Consider the following 25,155-nt stretch of genomic DNA (forward strand, 5'->3'; position numbering starts at 1 on the left):
CTCTTTCCACTGCCCCCCCACCTCTGACTCAGTCTAGCCAGAAACTCTTGTGCAGTTGGATCCCAGGAGCTGCATTTTCTGCCTGCTGAGGAGACATAGGTAGTTTTGGAGTTTCCTGTGGTTGTTGCAGGATTTTACAGGTTTTTTTCAAAAACCAGCAGGTTTTTGAAATACCTGCTGACCACCAGATATCTCTGACCATACCAGAATTTAGAACAATTTTCATTCTTTTATGGTGTGAAGCTTACATGAAAAAAGTATTTAAGGAACTCATTAGCACTAAATCATTATTGACAGAGGAATGCTAATGTTTTTTTCCTAATTTCCTCCCTAATCCATAAAGAACCTTTACTCAGGAGTATTGCCTTAGTTCTGTCTTGTATGGAACATTTTTAGTAGTGGATCATAATTTTTCATGTTCATGATCTCTTGGCTTTTTGCTATGCAGTTTGTCACCTGGGTAATGGTAGTGATTCAGATACAAGCTTGCAAATGCCTCCTGATGTTGCACTGAAGTCAACCTAAGTTTTGTTGTTCACCCAGTTGGAAGAACTTCAAGATTTGGTGATAACACCTTCCATCCTTCCTCTCCATCCCCAAAATATGATCCTTCTCTTCCATTCTGCATCATTACATTCGTCAAACTGAGCCCATGGTTGTACTCATATTTTTAGTGGCTTTCTGGAATGTGGCAGAGTTTGAACATGGCTGTGCTATAAGAAAGAACATTTTTCACATTCTCCTTACTTGACAGAGGAATCTGCATTTGAAAAGATCTGTTTAGACTGTTTTTTTTTCTCTTTCATAACGTTGTCTTGGCTGTTGTTTTGAAGCATCATTCCTATTATTTCAGTGGCGCCTGTCAGTGTAGCTGTAGTTGTCAAGGGAGCTTTCACCAGACAGTAATTTTTATTTTGTTCATCCTCTTTTTTGTGCTTCTGTGAGATCATGTTTATTGCTGAGACATGTAATTCATGCTCATTTGGATCTTCAAATTAGGAACAAGAGAAGAACTAACAAGATCTGAGTAGGAGGGGAGAGAGGAGTCCATTCTGAAAGAGGAAGCAATGGGACAGAGAGGTACTGTTGTGATGCAGGCTGACCTAAAACATATTTATTGGTCATACAGAAATGCTGACTGAAAAAGTAAAATACATTAGGGGGAAAAAAAGTGAAGGATGCAAAATACACTATAATTAGGCTAGAGGATTGTGGAGTAATAGGGATTTCTGAAAAGAAAGTTGTATGCATTTCTTCCCTCCTCCATATAGTTTTACTGTTTTGGGGGTTGTCTGTGACAGTGGGAAAAAAGAGATCAATTGAAGAAAGCAGGTTTGTGGCTTGCAACACTCCAGGATATTTCTTAGGTACACCTTTCTCAAGGAAGAACAATATAGAAGATACAAAAAAAACCACTGGAAACACTCTATTTTCACCTTTCTGTGCTCAGTCTTCTTCAGCACAGGTGGGTGGTACCCTGCCTGTGCTTCTGGGAGTGGTGGACCACTAAATTCCTGCAGGCTGGCTTTCCTCACTGCTCTCAGCTTGTGCTCAGTAGCCAAGAATAAAGCAGGGGCTTTATTCTGTAGGATGGCAGGGGAGTGTTTGCTGTATGGCTGGGATGATGGAACATCTGTTTGTTTGGTTGTTGTTTTCTTTGTAAATATGCAACTGACCTAAACTAGTAATTTAGATGGACCAGAATGTAATTGCAGGACCCTTTGTAAAGGTCATATCAACCTCTTTCTGTCTCAGCAGCACATTCAGAAGTCTTGAAATTAGAGATGCCTAAATGGAAATTTCTGGTCCAAATATCTTTGAAAGCTGCTACAGATTTAAATAGAAACCTTTGCTCTCTAGATGCATTATATCTGTAATATATAGACATTAGCATTATAAAATTCCTTTTTAAGCCATTAGAAGTTACTGCTTGCACATTGCTTTGAACATTTTTAAAAGTCTATTCTGAGATGGGATGCAATTGTCTACTGAGTAGGAGCTCACAGGAGTGAGATCAGAATGTTCTTTTGTCATCTTGCAAAATCGATCTGTTCTAAAGTTAACGTTGCCACTGTAGGCCCCTGGTGCTGCCAAAAAAAAAAAAAAAAATCTGCTCTTGTTTACTTTGAATTTCATCTGGGATGGATCAGTCAGTGCTAGCAAAGTTGTGTTGTATTTACACGAACGCAACTCGGGGCACAACCTCTCTCAAGAGCTTCACTATGCCAGGTGCCAAGCACCCGCTGCTCCCAGCAGGTGGGAATTGTAGGAGCTTGGCACTTCCTTGGATTTTTCCCAAATACATCACAAGGTGACTTTTTATTCAAAAGAACAAAGAAGTTTTTTTTCACAATAAGCACAAAAATAACATCTGTGAATGAATATCAAAACACCTTTCAGTTCAGTGAAGTGGTTCTTCCCTCTGGTACTTCAGCCCTGACAGCAGAGTTAATGCACTAGGAGGATGTGCTTGGAGATCAGGATTCTTTATTTTCTATGCCATACAACGAAACATCTATGCAGTTTCTCCCTTTTCTTTGTCAACCTCTGTGATTTAGAAGAGACCCCTCAATGTCAAAACTTATTGCTGTTTCCAGGCTTGGTGTTATGCTGGGATGCCAGGCTGGACATCAGATGGCTTAAGTATTTCTAACCCGATAGATGACAATGATGTTCTGACAGCTACTGTTGGCTCAGGCTCTGCCCTCCATCTTGCTTTCCACACTTGCAAAGTCATTAATGGCTGCATGCCTAATAAATCGCTGTGAAATGATTTTTTTTCTGTCACAGTTTTTGCAGGGTGCTTCTTGTCTCCTGGTAATTGCAGGGTGGGCTGACAAGAACAGCACTTCAGTCTAGGAGTCACTTTAGAAAGCTGCAGATGGGGAATAATCTAGTGAATTCTTTCAAAGGTGAAAAGAAATCAGCTTCAAATGTGATCTAGGAATGAAAGAAATGTTTGCTTTCTTGGGAAGAGGAGGTGAAGGGAGAGAAAGACAGAGGAGAGAGAAATGTTTCCCTAAAATTAAATCTGCAACTGTTCTCCCTCTTGTTCTCACAGGGCAGGCTCTGAGTTGTCCTGAGCCTCTGTGGCCTTGAAGTTTAAATTTGGATTCCTCCCTCAAGAGCTGATATATTAAGACAGGAAAGGGCAAGAGGTATTTGCTCAGGAGTGTTGGGATGGTACTTTGAATTATATGAAGGATAAAAGAAAGGATTCATGTTTACAATCATAATAGCTGCCACTGCAATTAAGGAAGCATTAGTCTTTTTTGTTCTAAAGCATAACATAAACAGACCATCAGTGTATAGAAACATGTTGTGTCTTAGAAAATATTACTTTTCCTGGTTTGGGATTCTGCTCCTAAAGAGTCTTACCCAACCTCCTTTATTTACACCTGAGCCTGTGAGTACTGTGAGCTCAGAGAAATGTTAATTTCCTTGGAGAAATAAGTTATGAATGTGGAAGAACCTCACAGAAATGTGGATGGTGAGACTTTCGGGTTCAGGGAAGTTTATATTGTGCTTGTATTGGGAATTAGTGGAACAGAAGAAAAGTCATGCTCCAGAGGGATCAAGAGTGAAGTAGGGGACAGTGATCTCCACCTAGGAAGTTCCAGCTCCTATTCACAGACTCACAAGGTTCAGCTTATGCTCAACTTCTTCACATTGCATTCAAGGGAGCTACTTAGATGTGACTGAAACCAGAATTCCACCCTCATTTTGTTGATGGTATATGGACAGTCATGGAAGTAGGTTGGTGGGCCCAGGTGCTAGCTTGGCAGGAGAAAGGAGGCAAAACTGAGCCAGTACTGGTTGCCCAAATTGGGGACATTCATGTTGAGTGAAGTAGCATATGAAATTCTCATCCCTTTGAAGAAAAGCTGAATTTCTGTCAAAAGGCATCCCATGCACAGTGAATAATGAAAGAGCAAAGTTGGTTACAAGAGAAATGAAGCATCAAGGAAGACATCAGCAGCAAACAAGAGATGTCACAATGTGGGCTATTTTACCCTAGACTGATCACCAGGCTTTGGGAATTGGCTCCAGGGCCTGATCTGGTTGCAGGGGATCACTGTCTCAATTTTCTACTGTTGTTTGCACTGTAGACACACTGGAGAAAGTATTACAGTCTCACAAACAGGGAGACCTTTGCATGTCTTCAAAGGCTAAAAGAAAAAGATTTCAATCCTGGAGTGTGGTTTTTCTCCTGAAAAGGAAAACTAATGTACACACATGAATATATGATGCCATCAATAAATATAAAATATTGTTATTGGTGTGGTGATACAGTGCTGTACTGCTACTGAACTATTTCTTATACCAGCAGTGAGCTGAAACACCAAAGTATGTTAGATAAGCAGAATGATTTTTGTGTTTATTCTTTATGTAGTTGTAGAGACTGGAGTATAATGCTTCAGTTTAGTGTTTGCTTCTGTAATACTTCCTCTCCTAAGTTGCTTGCATATGAAACCTTTAAAGCATGAAAGCATTATTTATCCAGTAGAGAACCATAATGGCATACTTCAGTTTTTGACATTGAGGATTCATAGAATGGTTTATAAAATCCTTCTAATTTTCATAAAATTTAGCTTGACAGTAAATTACATTATGTAAGCATGACCCAGTGGGATGCAGAGCAAATGCATTGCAGTGTGAGTTTCATGGTTGTCATTTATTTCCCACACCATGACTCTTCAGACCTTATGGTCATTATTGCAAAGGGTGCCTGTGACCTTCTGCTCCAAAACCAGAACCTATGTCATAAGCTGAAGACTTAATCTATTTTTGTGACCAGGGTGAGAGAGCTATATGCCTCTTTTAAGCTGCTGCAGAACATATTCATATAACTGAGGATTCATTAGGAGGAAGTGTGTGCATTATAAGCATTGTCTGCCATATTATGAAGCTTTTATTATCCTTTATGTACAACAGCCATTGCACAATTTTTGGTCAACTTTTCATGTCAGTAATGCTGCTAGAACAATGAAAATAAGAAAATACTCTCCTTCTGCAAGCTGAAGAAAGCAATCCTCTCTGAGTGGTCAGAGTGCTGCCTGACAACTCTACAAAATACAGGACTTTCCTGCTCAGTTGTGGACTTACCAGGTGCCTTTTATGAATGACTGAAGTTTGGGTCTGGTTTGTGGAAACTACATGCCTGTTGATTTGTTTAGAAGAGGTTGGAAACATGTTTTCCATGGAACTGGATGAATCAGTGCTTGGTGAGCTAGATTAGGGGTAAAATCTGAGTCCAAGCATGAAGAAACTTTTTCGTGAAGACAAGTTCTCCATAGAAATGGGATAGTTTAGGAATGTGATGGACTAAACAGGTGCCATAAGCATTTCCTGTGGCCTGTCTAATGGAAGAAATGGATTGTTACCTGCTTGCCACTTATTTTGAATGGACTCTACAAGGAAATCTGAAGAGAGGAATTATGTAGAGATTGCTCAAGTGTGTTACAATGACTCTATTAAGGCCACCTAGTCTTAATCCTTGAAAAATTTCTGCTGATACAGGACTGTTGTATGCCTTTAAACAGGTGTACATTTAATGTGTTTGCTAGGCCTGCGTTGCTTTGCTTTTGTCCATGTGGCCTTGTAAGTGCAAACAAGCACTTTTACACAATCATGGAATTGCTGAGGTTGGAAGAGAGAGATCTGGAGTTGTCTAGTCCAGCTGTGATTGCTGACCCAGTGGTCGACTAGAGCAGGTTGCTCAGGATTGTGCCCATCAGATTTTAAGGATGGAAACTCCCCTGTTTCACTGCTCTGACAGAACACATTCGAGCAAGTGAAAGTTCCTGGAGACAGACAGTTCAGTTCAGTCACTACACAGCACATGGAATTGAACTCCACGGTTGGTTGGATCTTGTTCCAAAAACATAGAGCCAGTCTGAGTGAAATTGAATTCAGTCAGAAGGAGTGTAGAGACTTCTGGGAAAAGGATTCTGAGATGGGTATCAAAACTGGGGGCAAAATAGTGCCAACAAGACTTGAAAAAGGAGGGAAGAGTAAGGAAGAGGTAAAAAAAGGTGCTTAGTCAGTGTTACCATGTTGTGTATGAGTTTGCCAGCTTCTCAATAGATCATTGCATCTTCTGGAATGCGGTTTTCATCATGTGTTGTCATTCTTTTTGCATAAATTCGTTAGAGGGGGATTTGCTGTTAGTGAGTATTAATCATGTGTTGGGAGTGTGATCTAAACCAAGAAGCCTGAGGAAAGACAGTTCAAGGATAAGAGCACTAAATCCTCAGCAATCTGAGTCTCTATCTGCTGTATGGCCTGAGGGCAGAGGAGGCGTAGGCTGTGCATTGATGAATGGCTGAGGCTTAAAGGTCCACAAAGAATGAACTTTTAAAGTGTCAGTGTGCCACACTGAAACACCAAAACAGCTTGTGGGATCTTCTTTCCATCCATGACTGAATGCTGTTAGATGTCTGTACATATGTTAGTAAAGACAAACTCTCTGAAGAATTTAAAGCCTTGACAGATTGAATTGGCTGGAGGAGGTGCGGAGAAACAACTTCATCCCTGCAGTGCTGATATTCAAGGAGATGTCTGGAGTTTAGGCAACTTTTCTCATGATGTATAGGAATGTGATAGTTGGACTCCTGCAGTTTTCAGACCCAGTTCCCGTACCTTAACCATAAGCCAAGCCTACTTTCTATGATATTTATCCATAGGGATCCATGTACAAGCTCAACCTAAGCCAGATCCATATATAACACTAGCCTGAGACAGCAGTCATGGGAAGTATTTTTCCTTTTGCTTTTTGAAAATATGTGTGAAGTGAAAGGATTCCAGTCTTATGTCTAAAGACAGACATGCCATGTCTTAAAATAACACTATTAGGACTCTTGGCAGCCTGATCAGGAAGACCAAGGATTGAGGATATTAAATAAATTAGCAGAGACTATTTTAATTTCCAGCATCAAAAGTGGTACCAATGAGTGTGCCTAATTATCACATCCTCCATGCGGTTCATGTGGTTGTTGAGAGCTGTGAAATGTTAGTCTTTTATTTTTCTTTATAGCTGGTGGCACATCAGTTGTAGAATTCTTGAAACAAGGCATCTGCAGCTATTTCACATGTAGCCATCTACATTGTCAAGAAAATGGAGTTTGGGTACATCTGAAACAGCTCTTTACCAGCCATGTTCAATCTACAGCAGTTTCCAAAGAGTTTGCAGGCATTCTGTCTCCTTTCCTGAAATCCACTGACTGTCCTTCCATTTACTGGAGCTGGACATTCTCTAGTGCTGCTGCCAGCTAGAGCAGGAAAGAGAATACTCCTATCAAAGAGAATTCTTTGATACTCCTTCCACTAATCCTAGATAAATTCTACATTTTTTGGGAAAATGGAGAAATTTTGCCATTTGAAAAGTTGAGCCAACGTTATTCATAAACATAAAATTTATAGCTTGAATGGGAGGTAGAATATGTTATTCAGCTGTTCCCTTTGCTCTTTATTTAGTGAGTTGATAATCAAGGTAAATACTAATTTAAGAGAAGTCTTTTAGTTGGGTGATGATTAATTATACATTTTCCTTATATTTTTTATGTGTTTTAGAATGACTTTACATGCTTTAAGCTGCGCAGAGGCAGGAGAGTACATGCCAGCATTTTTCTCTATAAAGTAAATCCAGTAATTCAAAAAGTGCAATTACTTGAATTCCCTTCTTTCTTTATTGTACTAAGAGTTCTTGCTCTTGTCTACTGAAAAGATCTGCTGCAGATCTGTGGACATGTCATCAATTGGAATGTAAGAGCTTTTTCTTAATTTTCAGCTGTAAAACGCTGGAGTCAGTAAAAGAGGAAGTGTCTTACTTAACCATGCACAGGAATGAATTCATCTCCATTCCTTAGTCAGACAAAACTATTCTTCACCAGTATTCCTCAGCTGTCCTGGTGAACCTCAACCATTTACCAAGGCAAGGGAAGCTGCTGTTCCCCAGCTGGATTTCCCAATAGATTCTGTGCATCCTCCCATCCTCCTGCTGTGCTGAAAAATTCATGTTGCCTTACAATGCCTTCCTACTTAGCCAATATGTTTTATTTTCATTGTCAGATAAAATGAGTGGTAACTTGATAAGCATTGGTAACTCACTCATTTTTGATGCCCATCTGTCTTAGTCTCAGATCCAAAAAATCTGCAAATATGACTCAAGTTTACTTGAAATGCCATTCACAAGATTAAGCCTTGAGAAAAGAAAACAGGTGCTAAGAAGGCTAGTAGCTCAAAGAGATGGGATTTTCAAAGGCATCTTAGGTTCTTTTACAGTATTTGAAGATCCTGCCAGTCCATTTGCATCAGGATATCCTTAATTACATTTGAAAATTAAGCTTTACATCTTTCAGACTTTCAAGATGCCATTCATCCCTCTTTGCTATTTATAACTGCATTACAAAAAAGTCACTTTCCTACTTTTACACTTCCAGTAACATTCTCTTGTGCCTGATAGCTAAAATGGAACAAACAAACAAACAAAAAATACAGCAACAAGAAAAACACCAAAAAACCCCAAGCAAATCAGAAATTGGTTTTTATTCCAATGGAACAGAGATTGAAAGTAATACTAGGAAGTAATTTGGGAAGAGATAAATAGCAGCTGCTCTCTTGATGATAAAGACTGAAACTAATACTGATACTTGGTGCGTTGCAATCTGTTGTGACACATTATAAAGTCTGTGTATCTTTGTCTTACATTTGACTGAGAGACCAAGTATTGCATGTGATAAAGACTTCAAAAAGAAATTTCTTTTCAATGTAACTTGAGAAAAGACTGTGATCATTTAAAATTGTGAGAGGATTTTTTGTTCATATATTTTTTACCTAGGTAAACTTCAAAAGTTTTGTGAGCTACTATAGGCATTTAATGTGTTCAGACTCCCTGTGAGTAGTTATTTCAAATTTACTTTCAAATATAAATTTTTAAAAATTAAAAAAATATATTTCTCTGCCATAATATGCATTGATTTTTTTGTCAGCATGTTTATGAAGCAGAAGGATTTGGGTTGAAGTAACCAAGGAAGAGGCACACATGCAAAAGCAAAGGCTTTAAAGATCAATGGCATTGATCAGTATATGCACTTTAATGGATGAGAGTTGGGACACAGAGGTTGAAATCTGGTGAGTGTGTCAGGGATTCAATCACCTTCTCTTGGAGGAATGGTAAAATCTAATTTCTTGTCTTCAGCAACAAGTGAGAGAAATATTAACTAACACACTCTACATATTTCTGAAAGTTCATTTTCAGAGGGCAATAGGTTCCTTTGTTTGTATGTTATGGTCTTGAATGTTCTGTGCACCTGACTAATTTAAAAAATAGGTAAGGACCCAAGTCCTTACCAACTGTATGAAGTTCAATAAGAGAAAGTGCTGGATTCTGCACCTGAGGTGGGGCAGCCCTGGATATATGGAATGAGAGGCTGGGAAGCAGGGGTACAGAAAGGGACCTGGGGGTGCTGCTCAGTGGAAGCTGAATGTGAGTCAGCAGTGCCCTGGAGCCAGGAGGGCCAACAGAGTCATGGGGGACATCAGCCCTGCATTGGCAGCTGGACAGGGAGGGGATTGTCCTGCTCTGCTCTGCACTGGGGCACCCTCCCCTCGAGTCCTGGGGGCAGTTTTGGGAGCCACATGACAAGAAAGACATGAAACCATTAGAGACCATCCAAAGGAGGGCAATGAAGATGATGAAGGAGTCTTGAGAAGAAGCCATGTGAGGAGTGGCTGAGGGCACTTGGTCTGTTCAGCCTGGAGGAGACTGAGGGGAGACCTCCCTGCAGTTACAATTTCCTTGTGAGGGGAAGAGGAGGGGCAGGCACTGCTCTCTGCTCTCTGGTGAGCAGTGACAGGACTGGAGGGAATGGCCTGAAGTTGTGTCAGGGGAGGTTTATGCTGGGTATTTGAGAAAGGTTCTTCACCCAGAGGGTGTTTGGGCACTGAACAGGCTCCCCAGGGCAGTGTCACAGCATCAAACCTGACAGAGTTCAAGAAGTGTTTGGATAACGCTCCTGGTCACATGGTATGACACTTGGGCATTGGTCCTGTACAGGGCCGAGAGTTGGACTCAATCATCCTTGGGGGTCCCTTCCAACTCAGCATATTTTGTGATTCTGTGATGAGCAGAGCTAGTGTGTGTGGAGGGAAGCTGCCCTGTGTGCAGCTGTTTGCTCTAAACTGAATACATTCAGTGTGTATAGACAAGCTGGCAAATTGCTCATGTTGCAGAGAAATGAGCTGTGATGGAAAATACAATAGATGTTTAATTATTTCAGGGGAAAACCCCACGTTATGCATATCCTGTGTTTTCATGTCACAAAACAAACAGAGCAACGAGCTTAACCTTCAGGCTGTTTTGATTTCTGGTGGTTTTTGGTTTACAAGACTTAAGTTACTTAAAGTTCAATCACCTGGGCTATTGTTCTATGGGATTAACACAAAGTGACTTGTATCCTACTGTCCCAGATGTAACCACATCTTCCTTGCCTCTGTCTGCTTCCCTGCATACAGCCATTGCTGTAGAAGGTCTCCAAGTCATGTCATGTCAAATAATGCATGGTCTTCAGAGCTCACTGGGGGAGAGAAAAGTCTGGGAACAATGTGAACAGGCACAGCCAGGCATTTCCACTAATTGTTGATGTGGACGATGGAACACAAAAGCAGAAGAAGGGAGGGGGGAATGGAAATGTGTCTTGGTGTGGAAACGAATGTGTAAAAACAAATATGCCTGGACTTGCTTATTGGGAATGTAAATGTAGCACAGGAGAACTCCCATGACAGGAATCCTCTGGTTTAGTCTGCCCCTGCCAGATAATTTTAGAAGTTTTCTTTTTTTATTTATTTACTTCTACCCATGTTTTTGGCTATTTGGGATTGCAGACTTCAGCAACTTAAAATTGTAACAGGTAGTTGCATTTTACTGCTGAGCTAGCTTGAAATTATCTGTTACTTTTTGGTTCTGGTTATTTGATATTGCCTAAATATTGGAAGTGGAAAACTTGAATGACTTAATTATTAATGTAACATGGCAGTGGCATTTCAAAATATATCGTGGTGGAGTTAAATATCTAACTCTCTTCCATACTGTGTACTATAATCCAAAGCAGTGTGGAATGGTTTCCAGATAAACTGCATAAAATAAGTAAAATAAAATTACATATTTAGACTGGGGGGGGGAGAGGATTATTCATAATGACAAAATATAATTTCCTCTCAAGAACTGTGATGTAGAAATATCTAGAATGTAGTTTTCTTAAACTCAGAAACACTACAGGTAAAGACAGTGATGAAGAGATGACCATTTGGTAGAATGAGCCTGAAAATGGCACATTTACCCTGTAGAATGGGAGCTATATGGAATTAGGAGCAACTGAAAATGAAGTTAGTGAATTCAGTGAGATTCATAAAGTAAAATCAGTAAATTTATGTTTCACTCCACAATGGAATTTTTTTGTACACAAGTAAGCTACCAGCCCCAGCTTTCCATCCCCTGGAGATGGAAAGGGTTTTTATATAAAGGAAGCAGAAAATACAAGTTATGTGCAGGGCACTTGCATGTTCACCTGTGCCTGAAGGATCATCCTACCTATGCAGAAAAGCAGATATTTCTGCAGTGAGATGCAACAGATGCAATTAGTAATCAGCACAATGCAACACAACTGGTGAAAATCCAAATGCTTACATTGTCCATTTACTAAATGAGTTGCAAATGTCTGACTGAGAGAAGAACTATTATGGAGGCAAGAGGAAAGGCAATAGCCAGCAAAAACACCATTTTGTTGATTATATAATGGATCTGTCATTAGAAACTTGATCATGCCAATGCAATTGCTTTTTCTCTAAGACAGATACTTGGTTTTACCAGGACTGATTGAAAAGCACTCTGATTATGCCAAAATGTGCTTTAAATGGAATGAGGGAGATAGAAAACTATTTAACAGTAGAAATATGATTGCTGATAGCATTGCAGAAAAGTGACAATGCAGAGAGATAGCATGGTTTTATCCAAGCAGTTAGATTGATCCCTTTTTTTGTTAAAATATGTAAATTCAGTACTGTTAAAGTTATCACAAGGACAGCTGTAAAGACTGATCATGGGTTGAGTTCATCCTATGAAATTCATCACAACAGTCCACTGTGGCACTTCTGTTTTGACAGGCAGGATTGGCCTCCCAGCAATTACCATTGAAAATATTTATCATTGTAATGTGGAAATCTGACTTCCTGGCACTGGGCTGGGAACTTGATTTCACAGTAATCCCCTGAACATCTTTGCTGACTAAGGCTGATTCTGAGCATGTTGCCAAAAGATCTCAGTTTCTCCGCCCTCTTCCCAGTCTTCAGTTTTCACATCAGATTTTTCTTTATTATGTGCTCCTATTTTTATAATCCTATGATTTCCAAAAGCCACTGTAACCTCCACACGAGTAATATTCTTTATTTAAACTTCTTTATTGTGTGAGTGATGACACATTGGGACAGATTGCTCAGAGAGGGTGTGGAGTCTCCCTTGTGGGAGATATTCCAGAACCATCTGGACATAATCCTGTGCCATGTGCTCTGGGTTGACCCTGCTTGAGCATGGAGGTGGGACCAGATGTCCCTCTGTGGTACCTTCCAGCCTGACCTGTTCTGTGATTCTGTGAATATTCCCTGAGCAGTATTACCCAAGCCAAAAGCACTAGCTGCTATCTCTAGAGTTTCCAAAACCTACCACAAAACATGAAGAGCAAAAATCAGGCTCACATAATTATGTATTGAGTCTTTAGGGAAAGGATTTTTACATTTGTTTACACTGCTGAGACTGGGCAAACTTTAGGAGTGAATATCTTGTTTTTCAGAATTTTTGGTGACTTTGCTCACAGGTGGGGTGCTTAACACTAATGTGTGCCACAAGGTTCCTGCTGTTTCATGGAAGATACCTACAATCAGCATTTTAGGGGATTTAAAAATTATTTTATATGGCTTAGGCAACCTGTTCAGCCCAGAGCATAGAGCAGCTGAATCTGCTGGAGGAAGATTTCCAGCATTCTGAGCTGCTCACCACTAGATATGCTGAATGCCATTCTGGTGTTACTTTTCTTAGCAGGAGCACTTTCCTTGACACTGGAGCTGTTATGGACAGTGGGGTTGGAACTGGAGACACTCTTTCTGCACAGGATGGAAGTGTTAGGATTTTGTTATGGCTCTGTGCAGCTTGGAGGGATGTGAGAAGGAATCACCTAAAGCTTGTGAGTGTATAAAGTATAAATGAGCAAAATACAGTGTACTAGGAATATCTCATGAATGGATACTAAAATATCCTGGTTTGGTTCTTGGTGAACCCAGTATTTTTGGTTTTGATTTTGCAATAATTCCATTTGAAAAACAACCAGGTTTCTACTAGTTGTTTTGCTGAGAGTTTCTCTCCTTGCAGACAAATTTTACAGCTCTGCTTACCACAAGTCTTACAACATGTGAGAGGATTGTGCAAAGTTTCTGATATAAGAGAGCTGAGATGGAGATGGGGGAGTGAAACCAGGGTACAGTGGTAATATTTATGGCTAATGCTATGATGCACCCTCTCTGCTATTCTGATTGTGTTACAGCTGTAATTCTGTAGCTGTGGTCTAAAATGGGGAGGCAGGTAAAAGGTTGAATTCACTGTGAGACAGGAAACCTAAAATATCTCTTTTACTTTTGGCCAGATGCCCAGACCAGAATAAATACGTTCAGCCTTTCTCTTTCACATCCCCATTGTAGAGACAAAATACAAAAAGGCCAAACAGAAATCTGACAGACCATATTTTGTTTATATAGAGGCATGGTAACTATATGAGATGAAGAGACAGTTATCAAGCTAAGTTCTGTACTTTATATGGGTTTATAACAGCCATTTAAATAAGTATGCCTTTATGCTCAGGCTGAGAACTTTTAAATTCAAACTGTTTTATGCATGTTTGCATAATATATGAAGGGTATATTTTATATGTAGTACATATACTTGCCTAGATGTTTTTGTTGTTGGAATGATCATAGCAATTTAGTTAATGTTGTTTTCTTTTCTAAGCATCTTCTCAGAATTTATCATGATTTCATTAATATAAAAACCCCCTTCTTTTATCTGTCCTAATTTGTACACAAGGCCAGTTTGAGGGAAGGTTGACTTTTCCAAGAAGCTTTTCCGAGAAGCTTCCAGAAGTTCCAAGAAAGGTTTATTTCTATCTGGTAATTAATTAAAAATAGGCCTTAAAACTTCCTTTTTTCCTTTCTAGGATATTCTGTTTCTCAGGCCTTTCAGCAGGGCTGTCTGTGAGTCTGTGAGCAGTTACAGAACTGCTCAGAAAAATATCTGTGACAGCAGAGGAGGGACAGGACTTTCTCTGATGGCTGGAGCCGGAGTTCTTGGTCTGGCACATTGGTTGGACTTCACAGGAAGTGTATAGCTTTGGGAAGGAAATTTAATTATACGTTTTGGCAAAAGCCTTAACATTTTCTTGCTCTTTTTATTGTTGGGAAATTGCATGTAAAGCAACTGTGACTGGTGCAACATATTTCTGTATTTTATGTATTACTTCAAAGCAGAGTAAGCACAAATGTTTATCTCAGCTAAGTAATTTCCAAGTACATGTATTCATTAAGCTGACCATAGAAATTCAGTCAAATATAAGCTCAGCTATTGCTGTTAATTCATTAACAGATTCATCTAAAACTTTGTTCAAAGTTTTAGTTTCTGAATCAGGTCATGAACATCTCATTTCCTCACCAGTCCAAAAATACACAGCTGATTTGGTGGTTAAAGCCAAGTTTAGCCAGACTGAGCAACAGTGTAACCTCCTAACCACAAGCTCACTTTATCTTGGATCCAGCTGTGCTTCTCCTTCCATGTGTCAGGGCTGAGGAGGAAGAGGATATCCCTCAAGTGTGAAACATGGAAGTCTTGACCCTGAAACCCTAATGGCTTTGTTCTTCATTTTGAAGGGAGTGTGTAGCCCAAATCAAGCTCTTGCTCTGCTGATCTTTGGGTGGTTCATTACTTGGCTGGGAGCAGAGTGTGTGCAGTAAGCTCTGGAGCTGATACAAACTTTTGCATATGAAAAGCCCTGAAGTGCCGTAGGAGTTATGTCTTGTCATACATGACTGACATGTAGATAGCTATCATAGATATCTGGGGCAGTGATCACTAAGTGCATTGTTGGTGTTTAGGAGTGCTAGGAACATTTATGCTGGAATTCAAGGAAGTTACTTCCTCTGGACTGCATGATAGGGAGGACTTTGCCAAAAACTGCCAAGTATGGAACAGAGTTTAGAGTAAAGATTCATTTTCTGAAGGAAACTGTTGGAAGATCCTGAATGAAGACAAGAATTTTGCTTATCTCTGTCTGGAGAAAAACATGGTCTTGTTCATTCCATGTAAACTCAATTTCTTCTCTAGCACTTTGCCTGCCTGCACTGGCCCTGGTTTGGTTCCTGGCGAACCCAGTAACATCAATGCCCTAACTAATCTGGATCAGGAATGTAAATATCACCAGTCATTGAACTGTCAATTCTTGGATGCATGCAAGGTCCTGATTTTCCCCAGTCTCATCTTGTTATTCATATGATACTCAGTTTGTCCTCTTGCAGCTCTTATCATACAATTGTGCCTTCTAATACCAACTTCCTGTGCACTCAATGTTTCACTTACACCTTAAACACCAGGAGAACTGCTTTATTTGCTCTTGCCAAAGAAGTAGACTCTTGAAAGAAATCCAGGTTTTTATTGAACGGGTATGTGATCCAAGCATTTCTTTTAAAACTCTCTTCGAAAGAAAGCCTGGGGAAGAGCCAACATAATAACCCTAATGCACTGCCCCCCCTCCATGTCCTTCCTTCTGCAAATTTCTAAATGTTTAGGAGAAATGATTGATTTAAAGCTGCCCTGGAAGTATAATTTCTTCTGATGTGAAGCTTGGAAAGCAAAAATTTAATAAGTAACTTGTCCAAGACTATAGCATGCTGGAAAGTAGAGCTCAATAGCTCCCTACACTTATATGTAAGCTAAAACCCCATCAAGCTTAAAGCCAGACCATTGTAGGTAATTCAGCACTGCAGATGTCTTGACCCACTCTACTCCTGATTCTTCACTGGCTCTGTGTGGAGCTTTCCCTGTATAAACTCATCTATAATGTGACTCCCTTTGGCCTCAGTTTACCTGTGATGAGGTCTGCTGCCAGACCCCTGTGTCAAAACATTTACTGCCTTCAGTTGTGGATGAAGACGATTTGACTCCCTTGAAGCAAAATCAAAGAGGACCGTGAACCCATGGCTCCCCATAAAACATTCCTTCCCTGCCATTCACTGTTCTTATGGCTGATGGAAATAAGCCAGTGTTAAATAAGGGGTAGGAAAGCATCACCCTGCCTTAAACTGAGTACAGCTGTGCTTTTGTAACTCGAGTTATATGCAAGGGCAAGCAGTGTTTTGGCATGCTCTGGGCTCCTAAAGCACTGCTGGGGCAGCAACGGAAGTCACTCCCACTATTTTAGAAGACAGGTCAGCAGAGTCCCAAAGTTCCAGCAGCTGAAGTCTCTGGAGAGCCTTCTGTTCCCTAAGCCCTGGGGAGAGCTGAGGAGGAGCCTGTGCTGCGAAGGACGCCCTCACCGTGGGAACTGCGGTTTAAACCTGCAAGGATGATGACAAATCGGTTCAGATCTCCCCCAGTGAGGGTCTGTTTTTTCTAATTGTGATGAAAGAAATCAGCCAGGTGGCTGAGACAGGTGAAAGTTGGGACTGTGGTGGTGGTTGGTCAAATGCTGGAAATACTAGATCTGTGTATTTCTAGGTGGCCTTTCCCATCCATTTTCAGGAAGTTTTTTTTTTCTTTTCTTTCTCAGTCCTTGTTTACTTGTAAATTCACTTTTAAAGCTCATCCTTCCTCTTTCTAGGCTTCTCTTTCAAATCTGTTAAAAAGAAATTTCATTCAGATTCACAGAAACAGTGTTTGCTTGCTTGTTTGTTTTCCCAGGCTGTTCAGTAGGTTATAAAGATAGTTTCTGCTTGTTGTTAGTTTACATAGGCAATATCCTCTTGACTCCCTTTTGGACTCATTATACAGCCCTTCATCAAAACTTGGGGCACCTGAAACTCTTAAATAAGCAGATGGTACATTTTTATGAGCAGTATCCCGTGTTATGTATGCGTGTATGTGGGTGTGCCTGCACACACCTGTAGTTCCATGTGTCTTTTTTGCATGTAATCCTTGGGGCACATCTGATCTGAGGTTTTGAGAAGGACCAGAACCATGGCATCAGGGAAAAGGATTTCTTGTGACACGTCTGATATGTTTTGTTGCACGTGTAGCCACAGAAGATGGTTATCACACTCTGAACGTGGAAAAGGTCACATTCTGACATGGAGCCACAGGTTGTGTATCAGACTCATTCTAGATTTGGAAAACAGTTCAGAATTAACCTTTCTAAATCATATATTTTTATGTTGACTCTCACATTATACCTAGAATGACTCATTTCTCTGGTCTGTATCCCTTCCTCATCTTTCAGTCATTAGACAAAAGAGCTATTTTTCTTCTGGAGATCAGTCAGTTATTGGGTCTCAACAGGAGGATCAGAATTTCTTGAGTCTAGAAAAACAATGCTAGAAATAATTATTATTTGTTTCCCTTCTTGCTCTTGGGGATACATAAAGCAAGAAGGAGCCTTCTTTAACTTGCCATTTATTTCCTACCTCCTGTAGGAAAACCTTTTAGGCAGTGCCATCATATCTTCCCTACAGTAAACTTCATCAGTGTGCAAAGTGGTGATATTTCTTGCTCTCATTCGAGCTTTCCCCCAGAATGTCGCTATTTTCCCCTCCTAATTTCCAACCTCAATTTATGCACAATAATTTTCCATTTTCTAATTGTACACACAAAGTGTCCTTTACCTCTTCTCCCTTGTTGATGTTTATGCACCTTATGTAACTGTGGAGAAGGATCACACACACTATCAGCTGTCAACTGCGGAACCCAGCGAGCCAAGCTCCTTTAGTCACGTCCCACAAGAGAGACTCTCTGTTCCTCTCATCGTCAAAACAGCCTGGTGCTGCACCTGTTGCCAGCTGAATTAACCTTCCCTGAGCAGATGACCAGAACTGTACACATTATTCCAGATGAGCTTTCACACTGTTTATATATATCAATATAGGATTAAAGCTTTTTATCTGTTCTGGAGGCCTCCTGATGCCTGTGCTTTATCCATAGCAAATTACCAGGGCATCTCCCAGTTAACCTTTTGAGACAGGTACACTTCAGTTTGTCTCTATCCAGATGTTGAGTGCTCAAGTTTTAGACAAAATTATAGTCCTTGAATACATAAATGAGGGATTAAGGACTCAACTAAAATAATTAAATTAAATTGAATTAACCTGATTTCTGTTCCTCCATCTGTTCAGATTATCCAGTCCTTTTCATGAGAGATCCTCATGTTTCTCTTAGGGTGTCAGCCCAGTATCTTGGTATCATCACCAGCGGTCCTGGCTTACAACACTGTTGTTTACCCAGGTTTCAGGAAGTTGTTTCATGGAAGGATTATTGCTTCTCTTTGCACTGGGGACTTGAAATTCCTTGGTTCCTCCAAGCTGCCCAGGATGCCAGCAAGAGAGAGCACATGAGACTTCCCCTTTTCTCAGCAATGTTAGCTGGCACTTGAGTGGCAAAGAAAAACAGCAAGAGGATGCAAAGGGGATAACAAGAGTGCAAACTAAATCTTGGCAGAATTTAGTAAGAAACTGAGGTATTTCCCACACCTGTCTGGTTTATTGCTAGGCCAAAGTTGGGCAGTCTCACAGACATGGCACAAGACAGACCAGGAGACCCTACCAGATTTCATGGTCATAGTGACAGACCTTTGTGATTCAATATTATTTTTTTTTCACTTGAAAAATATTGTATATTTTAAAAAAAAATCTTTATAATCTTAATTTTAGCTAAAACTTATCTTGAAAAAATTTATACCATAAGGGAACATATGTCATTTTTGTTGAATTATAGCCCACTAAGACAGAAGTTATTGTCTATGTATTTGTGTAGCTACAGGTTTGATAGCCTATAGACCTCTTGTTACAGAACTATGAATGAAAATAGATCAGTTTTGTACAGCAAGGCAAAATAATTATCTAACCAAGTTGTTCAGATGGCATTTAACAGGTTTCCATGTTTAGTTAGGACTTCAACTGTCTTCTTTGCAGCAGTAGTAGCTGTCTAGTAGTAGCTTTAAATTTACAGTAGGGAGGGTGACTAGAGCAAGTGGATGGAGTAGATGTTGAATGGTTTGACTAAAAAAATGTGACCTTTGGAGCTAAACCTGCTTACACTTTGTCTCCATCTGCTCAGGGTAACCTGCTTTCCACATTTTTTTTTATTGATGTGGTGCATACTTTTTGAAAGAAACTAAGCTTATGTCAAGTAGTTGATGGGATTCTTTTTCAGAGTATTCTTCAGGTGGCTTGAGAGGCTGATAAGGCTTGGAATAATTTTCGAAGTGTTGTTTCCCTTTTTTTATGCTATACTTTATATATCTTATTCCCTGTTTCCCTGACCTGTCTCCTTTTCTCTTTTTTTTTTTTGGCTATCTCTTTTCTCAGGTCTCTTTGAAGGGTGTGAGCTGTCCTTTTTCAGTGGTGACATTGAAGGGAAATAAAAGGTTAATACAAGATCTGAGCAAATAATGATTCATTTCCAACAGTGCTACCAGCAGAAATGGCTTTCAGCTGCATTGTGTGCTGAAAACTGATGACTTACAATTGGCTAAAGCTGACAGTGGGGTTGGAACAGCTGTGGTACAGAAAGGCAGCAGAAACTTGCAGAAACAACTGGTTTTGTTCAAGCTGAAAAAGAATGTCATTTTCATCCCCTCTTGTGTAAGTTGGTGCTCTGAAGGTTTTCTTGTGTTTTTAAATACCTGCTGAGGAACAGCAGAATTTCAAGAACAAAGCTGCTTACGTGTATGTATACTTACATAGTGAAATGTTTAGCTAACTGATTTGGTAGTGCTTAAGCTTTAGTAAAGTTTGGGGTTTTTTTCCCCCTGATGGATTTAGTGCTTGTGGTAAAATTGCTAGATGAACAGCCATGTAGTAGTCCATTTATCCAGGAAGCAGGTCCTTCCCAGCCCTAGGCCTGGCAATTCCTTTGGCTCACCTGCCAAGATTCCCTGGAGAGGGAATCTGTCTCTGCACCCCACCACCATCCCATGGAGGTAGGAGAAGTTAAGCTTTGCTGAAAGCTGTGATTGTTTTGTGTTGCAGACTCTGGACCATACAAAATTCAACCAAGTACAAATTCATCTTGTGGCAGTGAAGCTGATTTATGAAGGCACTGTCAGGGAGGGCATTTGCTGTGCCAAGGGAACTGTGTCTGTGTGGCTGGTGATTCTGAAGAGAAAGCAGCTGCTGCTCCTCCCAGTTATTCCTACCAGCACCTCTTTCTGCTCTGCTTCAATTAGGACCAATGTTCTGCCAGAGAGATAGAACTCTTATTCTGGGAGCAAATGTTTTCTTCTGGGAAAATGCATTGGTCTGGCTTGGTTTTGTTTTTAGCACTACCTAGAGTCCTTTCATCTGTGCTGGTGGTGTTAGTGCTGCTTCCCCTGGGGCTGCAGCACGCACCCTGAAATGCGTCAGTGCGTTGCCATAAATGCTGAGCGCGTTGTTGTTTCCTTAATCCGTGCTGACTCCATCGTTTCTGGGTATTATCGGGAAAGTGCTCTCCTCAGTAGCAATTACACATGGTCCACTGGACTCCATGTTCTTGCCTGCATCACCACATGGAGTGCTGTTAGAACTGGAGAGATCTTCCCTCCAAAGACAGAAGAAAACAGAGGGGAAGGAAGAGCGTAAGTGTCTCCTCTTATCAGCAAAAAAAGAGGATTTGTTTTTGAAGGCTAAGCTGCTAATGCTGAATGACATAAAGAGATAAGAGAGCTGCTAAGTCTCTGAGAAGGGTTGTGGGGACAAAGTGTGCTCTCCAAGGAGGATACATAAGACAAAAGAAAGGAAAATCAAAACAGTTATGGAAAGAAAAAGTAAGCCGCTCCAAGAGGAATCTTAGCAGAGAAGATGGGCAGCAGTCAGGAAAGTTGTGATGTCTATTTCAAGGAAGTCAGGGCTGATAGAGACTGGTGAAGATCATCCTCCACGTAACAGATAAGATCCATAAGCAGCAGGAGAGAAATGTAAAAGGTAAGGGCCCTCACCTTTACCAAAAAGGTAATTTTCCTCACCTTCCTCCAAGCTATTTTACTTTAGCTGCACTGTTTGGAAGAGTTACTGCATCAGGATGGTTGTTCCCATATAAACTCCCTTGGCTTCCATTGATTGGTAACAAATAAGCTTGTAATACCAAAGGTAAAAAAAAAAAAAAAATCTTCTACTGATGTAATTATTTCCTGAAACAGAATGAAGTATATAAAATAGTAGAGAATGATATAGAAGACAGAATGTCTTTCTCAAGAGAAGGTAGTGAAGAACCAGTAAATGAGTTTGAGTATTTAGCTGGGAATCCTAAATTACCTTCAGAAAATGTTAAAAGAAAGAAAAGAATTTTGCAGTGTGATGAGATTAGATGAACAGGCTGAAGTAGAGGTGGCAGAAAAGTAGCCACCAGATTATTCATGAAATGAGAAGCTGTGATGAGATACCTGTGTGTTTCTGATAAACCTGAGAACTTTTTCAGAGTCAAACAGGATGTTATGAATAATGTCCAGATTGTTGATGTTGTTCTAAGTAGGACATGGCAAAAAGAACTCATGGAAAAAGCAAGACCAGCTGACTTGAGGAATTCGTCTGGATTTCTGGAGTAAGTGATGTCTGTTACTGAGCCATTTTACCTCATTTCCTAACGATACCTAGTAATACTGGAATGGAGATCTGACACAGCACAGCCATGAGCAGCCTTGTGTATTTTGGTATTTCCCCCAGATTAAGTTTATTTTAGCGGACTGAAATTTTGACATGGGCATGATCTAGCCTTGCTTCTTGCTATGGATTTTGCTATATTTGCCATCTGAGCTTCTCATGTGCTGGAAAACACAAAGCAGGGCTGCTTCAAAACATAATAGTCAACTTGTTATTAGTAGCTTGTTTGTTTGTCCTCAGGCCTATTTATAAAAACAGCCCCAGGCAGGGAATTCTGCCAGCAGCCCAACCACTAAACAATTACAGATCTTTTCTCGGAGCTGTGTTTTCCAATCTATGCAATAATTCAGCAGCAAACCATAGTCACTGCTCACTAGGGTATGAAAGTAGCCATTTTTCTGTGTGACACTGTTTTTGTTGTTTTTTAAGAAACGAAAATAGAGTCTCAAATTGTATCCCTGTTAATGCAAAAAAAAATACAAAATTTAACTTACAGGTATCACTGCCAGGTTTGTAAAACCAGGCCCAGTATGATACGCAGAACTCAAAGTAAAGTCAAAGTGGCCAAGTAGATATTAATCAGAAATTATACATAGGATGCAAACTTGAACAAGGAATTCGAGGGACAGGTACTCATAAAGAACCAGGCTTTCCAACTCCGTCCTGTTAGGTTTAAGAAAAACAAAGAAAAACCCAAAGCAAAAAAAAAACAACCCACCACCACCAAAACCCAAAAACAACTCTAAGGAAGAAGATTCATCTAATTTTAAAAGGACAGTGTAATATCTCATTTTATTGGTGCTGTGATAATTCATAGAGTTCAATTCACAAGTGTGAGGCAGGTGGTTAATTGGGTTTTTATGGTTAGTGGTGCAATGCAGATGAGATGCACTCTTTAATTAGTGGATATGAAACTATAGGCAGCAAAAGATAGTCCCTTGGTGGCCAAAATGGGACGGAAGGAAGTTTAAACATTTGGTTTTGTTCAGACTGCTGTAACAGCATAGCTGTTACAGAGAGAATTTTGTTAAAACAGCCTGATGAACAAGTCAGTAAATGAGTCTGGTAAATCTTATGAAAGGTGGAAATGGTCAAAGGAGACTCTGGGGGAAATCCTCTCCAATGGAGATAACTTTGCACAAGGCTGGGTCACTTCTCTGTATGAAGTTCAGAAGTCATGACCCAGAACATCTCTGCTTGGAGAATGTGGGTTTGTTAACCAGATTGATTGTGTTTCAAGGGTTTGAAATGTTCTTTCTGCACTTGAAATATGTGTCTGTGTTTGCTAGATATGACGCAAGGTTTTGGCAGTTTTGCACTTGATTTATAATTTAAGCCTTAAGGAAGACCTAGAATTTGGTATTTAACCCCAAATCACCATGCAACTTATTAGGTGTTTAGATATTGGGGTTTTAAAAACTGTTATTTTATTATTATTTTACTTCATTTTTCCTTGGAGAGAAAACAAAGCTAATCTGCCTGGCTCCTGCCATGGAAAGGTGTGGCAGGGACAATTTGTTCCTTAGATAACTTAGGCCTGCTTGTATAAATACACCCTTGAAACATTCAATCCCTCTATTGATGTCTGAAGATTAAGGTAAATCGTGAAGTAGCTTAAAAATCAACCTCTGCGCAGAGGACAAGGGTTGGAAATGCAGAAACCCTGTGTTTTCCTGTGTACATGTGAAAACATGATCTGTAAAAGGTTTGACAGAAGCAGAGCCACTTCATCTTCAGGATGTGCAGCAAATTGGAGGGATATGGAGCATGGATGTGGAAGCTCAGCATTGGCTGCTGCTTCTCCCTCACAGCAGCCTGGGAATGTGGTTTAGAAAGGTTGTATTTTAGGAAACTCTGTCCCTGTTCACTCCTCAGGTTAACGAAAAAAACTCAAACGTGTTGTGTTTTGGATGCCATGGCTCAAAATCGAAGTCAACCAGTACTGGAAAGCATCTATGCAGTGTCCTGAACTAGGAGGTGTGGGAGAGGGAGGAATCATATAGCATTTGTAGAGGCTTTTCTCCTATGACTAAAATTAAAACTAATATATAATATTGTATTAAGGAGCAGAATCAGACTTTAAAGTCTGAATAAAGTTTAAGTTCTGCAAAGTTAGTGACTTTTTTTTTTCTTTCCATCCCTTCCCCCCTGGCTTTTGCCTTGTCTTCTTCAGAGTTGAAAAGTGGGGAGCACCAGAATTGTAGCTTTCAGTCTCAGTTCCTTCTTTTTGCACAAAGCCCTTGGTGGATTGCCCTGATCTCCCTCCCAACAGATTATTCAGACACTCTTCTTATAAAAGGTTAAGATCTGATGGTGTTGAAACCTCTTGTTTACAATCATTGCAGAACTGTAGTATGGAAATTTCCATCTGCAGCAAGACTTAAAAAAAACCCAACCCTGCTGTTTTTGTGAACATTTGGATCCAAATAAAGAGATAGTTGCTGAATCAAGCATGTTAATTCTGACTGGCACATACAGTGTGTTCAGCTCAAGAGGTCTAAGCTAATACCCTCATACTCTGAAGAAATTGCTTTGCTCCTCCAGGAACCACAGTCTCACTTGCCCTGGTATCTGAACTGCTCTGATAATCTTTGTATTGAGGTCCTCTAAAGTGCAGTGCTGCCTTCCTTAGGGGATATGATCAAGGTAAAAAATTACTGACTTTGTTGCCAGGAGCGAGTTAATTTTTCTAGTTATTTACCTCTTTCACCTGTTTTGGCAATGCCATGTGCAAGGATGTCAGTACTTTTGGAGAGTAATGCTCATAGTACAAAATGCCTGTGACAGATTTAAGTCTATGATTTGATTGTTTTGGGAAGGAAAAAGATAAACAACCTGTGAATCCTGCAGGCCTTTTGGAGAAACCAGACAGTTAACTTCTCTAAAAGCAGCCCCAGTGCTGCCTGCATTTCACATACTTTGCTCTGTGCATTTCCAGTATTACAAGGGGTGTAATTTCACAGAGAATTGGATTTTCCATATCAGTTCAGAGCATACAAAAATAAAGCACCCATTGCCCTGCAGTGACAGCTGCCTCTCCTGCTCCTTCCACAGCCCAGCAGGGCAGCAGTTGTGCAGTGTTTACATTGGGCACAGAGGGTTACACTGCTTGCATTTAAAACTTGCTCTGAAGACTGATATTTTCTCTTAACACAGCAACAATAATTTAAATTCTGGAGTTAAGTTCCTGACAGAAGCAGATGATAAAAAGCAGACTTTATGACAAATGCAGGGTTGTGGTTTTGGGAAGAGGTTCTTTCCTAAGAAACCTAAGTTGAT

The 25,155-nt window shown here is 40.2% G+C and overlaps 1 protein-coding gene and 1 long non-coding RNA gene across 7 annotated transcripts in view; both read left to right on the forward strand.

The window, feature by feature from the left end:
* PRKAG2 (protein kinase AMP-activated non-catalytic subunit gamma 2) overlaps positions 1-25,155 on the forward strand; it is a 244,625-nt gene that overhangs the window by 36,399 nt on the left and 183,071 nt on the right. The window lies entirely within an intron of this gene.
* On the forward strand, positions 19,777-21,817 carry LOC147656013 (uncharacterized). Its single transcript, XR_015279850.1, has 3 exons — positions 19,777-19,881; positions 20,269-21,201; positions 21,749-21,817. It is a non-coding gene; the product is annotated as an uncharacterized LOC147656013 (long non-coding RNA).

This window comes from Cyanistes caeruleus, chromosome 1 (genome assembly GCF_971803275.1).
Source record: "Cyanistes caeruleus chromosome 1, bCyaCae1.hap1.1, whole genome shotgun sequence".
Classification (NCBI taxonomy): domain Eukaryota; kingdom Metazoa; phylum Chordata; class Aves; order Passeriformes; family Paridae; genus Cyanistes; species Cyanistes caeruleus.